Raw genomic sequence first — 6,700 nt, 5'->3', positions numbered from 1 at the left:
GAACAAAGCCAAAAGACATTTCTGAAGATTCCAATCCTAAACTTTAAATCTGCCCTTCCCTCTGGGTTCAGCCCTGTTTCAGTGAATGTTTGACTAACCTGGTTATATTTTTGACTTGGTGGTTCTTAAACTCTGACATGCATCAGAAACATCTAGAAGGTTTGATAAAACACGGACTGCTGGGATGCACCCCAGAGCTGCTGATTTCAGCAGGTGGCTTTCAAGCACTGCTGACACTGCTGGTCCAAGGACCAGACTTTGAGAACCACTGTTCTGGGATTTTATTTTTTAATTTGTCAAAAAACAAACCCTAGCTTCTTATCCAAATAAATACTACCCTTGGTTATATCTCACAGGTAAAAGCTTTCTAATATTTGGTGAGCATTTAATAATGTAGGTAACTGTCAAATCACTGTTGTAATCTGAAACCAATGTGATATTGTATATCAACTATATGCCAATTTTAAAAAGTTTTCCTCAAGTAACATACCATTCTGATGCGGATTAATACTGTAGCTTTGGGCAAGTTATCTAACCACTCTGCCCATTTTCTCTTGTGGAAAATGGAAATGATGGTATTTCATATGGTTGTTGCAGAGAGTATGTAAACAGATATGTGTAATTCACTTAGAAGTGCCCGGTATGAAATACACAAGTGTTTGTAAGTATTTTAACTGCTCCAGAAAATAGGAGGGACTCATCTGAAGGCAAATTCTGGCGTGCTAAGACCCCCACCCTGAAGATCCAATCACAAACACAGAACACACCCTACCCCCACTCTTAAAATCGCACTTCCTCACCCACAAGCTGCTGCTCCCTCTCTCTGGGGGCAGCCGTTTTCTCTTTCAGATAATAAAATCTCTTGCGTGGGCCTGTGTCTCCTGAGTCCTTCTGGGGTAAGGAGGGTCACAGCGAGATACCCTTTCATCATCCAAACTGTTTTATAAGGGCATCAAAATATCCATATGCACACCAATCACACCGATGACTTAACTATGAAAATCCTAAATAAAATATCAGCAAATAGAGTATCAGCTGTACATTAAAAGAATACGGTACTCACAACCAAGTAGGTTTTTCCAACTAAATCTATAAACATATTTACTCTCGTAATAGGTCTGAAGCAAAAAATCGTGTGGTCACCTCAAGTGCTGGAAAGGTAATCAATACTGACTCCTGCCAAATTCTTTTAGTAAAGTCAAAATAAATGGGTAGTAGATATTTATCATTTCAGTTTTTGGCTGCTCAGCATCAGGATCCTATTCTGGAGCTTGGAGTTGTGTGAGTCCTGATGGAACAGAGGCAAAGCCAGGCACGGGCTTCTCCTGACCCTGGACGCCACAGGGCGGACTCCAGCCCAAACCTCACACCCAGAGAACCACACCTGGGACACAGAGTCAGAGCGGGGAATGCGCAGAAGCAGGGGCGCTTCAGAACTCAGTCTGGTGGCGGCACAGTCGGCAGTGCTCAGGCTCTGCAAGAGTGGCAGAAGCATGTCAACCCCGACTCCTCTTCGGGCGTACTTTGGCTTGTAACCTGGTTTCCTAGTTTTACATTTTTTTAGAAGAGATAAAATTTGATTTATTCTTAAAAGATCAGTATGATTGTGTTTAGAAAGTTCAGAAAACAGCATTCTAGGCAGAGGGAGCAGAATGCATTAGGTCTGTTCTGATGATCCAAGGACTAAAACTAGCAACAATGGGTAAATGCTACAGGAAGCCAAAGAAAATTGGTAAGACCAGTTAGACAGAGACTGATGGGCCACTTGGTGGGAACGCTGTAGTGGAGACTCAACTCCCGGATGGGTACTTGGACCAGATAAATTTATAATATTTGTACACTTGAGATTTATTACTCCCTGCTTCCCAGTCAAGGAACAAGGACAACTCCCAAACTTCAAGGGAATCCCCAGTTCCATGATTCCCAGGTTTTCTTCTTCTAATGGGCTGCATTTGGATTTTCAGCCTTCCCAGAGATTCTCTGGGCAATCCAATAGCTTTCCATAATTTTCTTCCCTTCAATTACCTGGATTCTGTTTCTGATATTTGAAACCAAGAATTTTGACTAGTGCAAAATAAGGATCTTCTCGGCCTACTTTTAAATGTGTGTATCTCAAACCAAAAGCCAGTGTCATATTTAATGGTGAAATACCAGAAACATTTCTATTAATGCCAGCAATAGAGGTGCGATGTAATGAGTTATAAGAAGTACATATTTGGTCATTTATAAATACATATATCTCAGGTATATTTGGTCTTCATCCACAGTGCCTGAAAGCACTGCAGTCTTAAATGTGAAATGGGTGTTTTGTCATGTTAATGAGAGACTTTTGGACCAGCCCAAGGGCAGGGCTGGAGGTTGAATCAGCCAATGGCAAACATTTAGTCAGTCATGACTGCAATGAAGCCCTCACAAAAACTTCTGAGGAGAACAAATCGCTCCTCTGAATCCTGCCTCTGTTTGGGGAGCCAGTACGCCTCCATGTGCCACGGAGCCAGGCCCCAAGCTCCTCGGGGATAGAAGCTCCTTTATTCGGAAGTACCCTCTGTCTCTCTTCAGCTGGTTGCTAATTTGTATCCTTAACGGAATCCTTTATTAAATTGGTAAAGGTGAGTGTTTTCCTGAGTTCTGTGAGCTGCTCTAGCAAATTAATCGAACCCAAGAGGCAGGTCGTGGGGACCTCCAGCCTGAAACCAGTAGGTCAGAAGCACAGGGAATTGCCTGGAGTTGCGACCAGCGTCTGGAGTGGGGACTGGAGGGCAATCTTGTAGGAGGGAGCCCTTAACCTGGGGAATTTGATGGGGCAGGTAGCACCAGAATCTAGTTCTTGGACATCCTGCTGATCGAGTACTGCTTTGAGTTTGTGGTAAGACTTCCCCACCCCCATCTCAGCCCCGACACGTACACACCCTGGAATCGGGTCCGGGAACCCGAACGAAGTTACTATTACTGCTGTGTATAATACTATTGTAGTAGTAGTAGTAGTAGTAGAAGAAAACGCCACCAGGCAAGGGGTGATCTCTGATAGGGGTCTCCGGGTTGCTTGAGGGAGAGGGAGGCAGGAAACAACTTTTTTATTTCACCGGAAGCATGAGAACGCAAGTGTGGGCAAGGTGAGCCGAGCAGCTCGTGGAATGCTTGACCGAAGCCAAGGAGCCCGCAGGGGAGCTACTGAAAAGTCTTAGCACGTGTTCATGCCCTTGTCTCACCAGGTTACTGCGTGGGATTCAGCCTGAGAAAAAAAACAATCAGGGCTGAAAATGAAAGTTTGTGTGTAAAGGGAAGAAAATTTGCACGTTGCCCCAACAACAAGCAGTCTCTCATTTAAGTAGGAAACTGCTTTTTCTTCTCCATCCGCCGTCCCCTTCCCACCCTTCCTCCTCCTCCTCCTTTCCCTCTGCCTTTCTCTTTCTTTATCATACCTTAATTTGCCTTTCAGTCAAGAGAGAGAAAGTCCTGTAGGCTGAATAAAAGTAACGGAAGGGCTTCTGAATAACAAATGGGAATTTTTAGGTTCAATTTTGAAGCATGGAAGCCTTTGAAGTAAGAATCAAAAAAAGATGTGGGGGGAAATCCCAGGATGGGGAGACGGATCCCAGGAGCCTGGGACCTGTGGGCAAGAGATGAAAACTACGAAGTTCCTTGCAGCTGAGAATAGTGAACTGCAGGGCCAGCAACATCTGGACGGCCCTAATCTGTTCCTTTTTCTGCAAGTAATTAGGCTCTGGTTTCCTAAGAATTCCAGTTAAAATCTGTAAAATAAAATAGAAACCAAAACACACCACCTCCCATTCAGGAGTTCTCACAACTACTGGGGGAGCACTGGGTGCCCTGCAGTTACGTGAGACAACCAGTGAAGGGCCCCCACCAGTAAGATGGCAAACTTCCGGCTTCTCTTTGGGGTCCTCGGTTCCCGCCGGCGCCACCTGAAGCCCAATCACCTCTCACTCCCCTCCCAATCCCAGCACCTAGCCAATAGCCACCAGCCCGGTAGAAGTGACACGTCAATCAATTCATACCCCTTCCTATATAACGCAGCACCTTTCCCTAATAAAGCGAAACTCTCCAGTGAATTGCTGCTATGTGTCGCTCCTTTCCTTTCAACCAGAATTGCACGTCATGCTTCTGGAGTAGAGAAAGCACCTGTCATCAATGCTTTTCTATTAATGTAGACCAAGGGCTTTTTTTCTCTGGTGGAAACCTCAGTGCATACTGATATAACTGCTGTCTGCATTACCTAAATCATTTTCACATGAGGTATTGCTAAACCCTGCTTGAGCTTTGCTCAAGGTAGCTGCTATGCTCTTGTGAGAGCCCTTAGGGGTTTGTTCTAGCAACCGAAGGAAGAGTCCATCCAATATTATTAAATCTGTGTTTCCACATTCAAGACAATCTAATGTTTTCAGCCACAGGTTGTATCTTTTCATGAAAGAATGCTTAAGTGTCTTTTAAACTGCCAGAGGGTGTCTGATTTCCTAATGTTTTAGCAGTCATGCCTTTCTATGTGAATGTGGTAAAGCACCTTGGGATTGTAGGCATTTAGGTTTAATTTAGACATTTTACTATTTCAGTTCTGAAAACAGCAGATTCTTAGGAAAGTGTAGTACAGTATTTATATGACACTTGAAGACTTTTTGAAAGACTGTCAAGGAAATAGCTACTTTTATTGTCACAAAGCCTAACTCTTAAAATACAAAATTCTAATTCACTAAAGGTTTGAAAAAAGATTAAAATTAATGGAAGTGTTAGCAATGCTTAGGAAACCTTACAGGATTTTGCAAAACATTTGACTGTTCCCCTTCTGTCTAAATGTAGCTTACATAACTACTTACAACCTCAGAAATCAAAGTTGCACAAGGGAAGTGTCAGCGCTGGGAGTCCAGTGCTTGGAAGCACCGGCACCTGCCTATCAGACAGCGTAGGAAGTGGACCTTGTGCTCTTACACGTATGGGAGGGTCTAGGTTTAGTAAAAATGTATTTGGGTCATTTAAAAATCTTACAAATCAGCTGAAACTAGTTTGTAAGTTCAAAACAAATTACTTCATACTTCATCATTCTTTGGAATTGTACGTATTTTAAATCACATCTGGCCTCTCGTTGATCATAGCCTTATCCAACAGGCAGTGCTATAAAGGGAAGAGTACAGAATATTTTTGGCCAACTTTGGTATTTAAATTCTTGAAATAGTTAACTTTTCATAAAGTAAACAAAGGCAACAGGTTTCATTTGAAAACTTGTGGAAAAAATGCTCAGTAAACAAAAACTGATGGCATTAATGTAGCCACCCTGCAAAAAGACAACGGATTTCCTCCCCACTCCCCGCTGCACAGTTGGACAAAGTTACAGCCAGGACTGGCTTTTCCTCTCCACCTTACCCAGACGCCCGGGGCCCCGGCGGAATTTCTGGAGGGGGAGGTTGCCGCTAGGTGGTGTCTGTGAAACGTGAGCTGCCAAGTAAAAGTACCCCTCCGTCTCTCTCTGCCCTTAGGTTCTGCTCCAGCTGATGGCCCACCCGCAGCTGTGAAGGCAACGAAGGTGTGTTTCCCACCACCCCTCTTCTGTCCGGTCCGCTCCTGCTCAGGTGAGGGCCAGCTGACCACATGGAGCTGAGGGGTTAGGAGGTGGCAAAGCCTCTGTTGGGAAAGGGGCTTGTCATTCCCGACAGACAAGCAGGATGTGGGGGTATGCTGACTGCTCTGGGCTTTGGCAAGGGGAGGCCCAGTGACCAGACATGGATAATCCCCAGAGCGACACTGCAGAGCGTTTAGCTATCTCACCTGGAGGCTGGTCGGGCTCTGGGGGCTGACTGGCTGCAGACCCCGGGCCTCCTTATTTAGGCCGAACTCTGATTCCTGTATCTGCCCACTGCTTCCCGTGAGGGCTCTCCCCTCCTCTCCTTCCTGCAGTGGAATCTTAATTCGATCGGAAGGTTGGAAGGGGTTGGTGGAGAAAGGAGGGCGGGGAACTGTAAACGTGTGTCTGAATTTTTCAGTCTTCCCCTAGACACAGCTTTCGGATGTGAAAAGGCTAATAATGGAACCCTTTCCCTAAAGCAAAAAAGGACTCCTATCTACTCCCTGGGAGAGGGCCCTCCAGGTACAAGTGAAGAATTAGTGCAGGGTGGGTGGCAATGGGTGGAGATTACACATTATTTATCCTTTGAAGTTTTCTATGACCAAATGACTTTAAAGAGAATGGCAGTGGGAACCTGTAATCAATAACAAACTAAAAATATTTATATGGGTATCTCCTCAGGGTTCCACACATAGAAGATGAGAGAAGACCAACTGAAACAAAGATAACAATTAAAATATGGGCAATTCCTGAGAAAATTAAAGTTGTGTAAGTGTTATTAATTTTTAAAAAATTTTTATTAAGGTAGTGTTATTAATTTTTATCACTACCAATTTTTAATTCTTGGTAATTGATCTTTTCAAAGATCATCAATGGGCTGACGTCACCAAACGTGGTAATCACTTCTATCCTGGTGTTCTTGGTGGCATTCAACACAGTGGACCATGCATTCTTACTTTATTTTTACCAAGAATCATATACACATGATGTTAAGAGTCAAATAACCCACTAAGTTTTCTTATTTCTTAAGTCCTAGCTGTTTGCATCCCACTAACCTGTCACCTCACCCCCGTGCCCCTTCCATTTCCCATTTCCCAGAACAATATTATAACTGTTTTTGCTCAT

General features: G+C 44.0%; 1 long non-coding RNA gene across 1 annotated transcript; it reads left to right on the top strand.

Moving 5' to 3' along the window:
* The first annotated feature begins 2,435 nt into the window (after positions 1-2,435).
* LOC118969346 (uncharacterized) lies at positions 2,436-6,344 on the top strand. The gene is made up of 3 exons (XR_005057290.2): positions 2,436-2,609; positions 5,490-5,582; positions 6,257-6,344. It is a non-coding gene; the product is annotated as an uncharacterized lncRNA (long non-coding RNA).
* The last annotated feature ends 356 nt before the right edge of the window (positions 6,345-6,700 follow it).

Source organism: Manis javanica, chromosome 14 (assembly GCF_040802235.1).
Source record: "Manis javanica isolate MJ-LG chromosome 14, MJ_LKY, whole genome shotgun sequence".
Classification (NCBI taxonomy): domain Eukaryota; kingdom Metazoa; phylum Chordata; class Mammalia; order Pholidota; family Manidae; genus Manis; species Manis javanica.
This window is presented reverse-complemented; position numbering and strand designations above follow the sequence as displayed.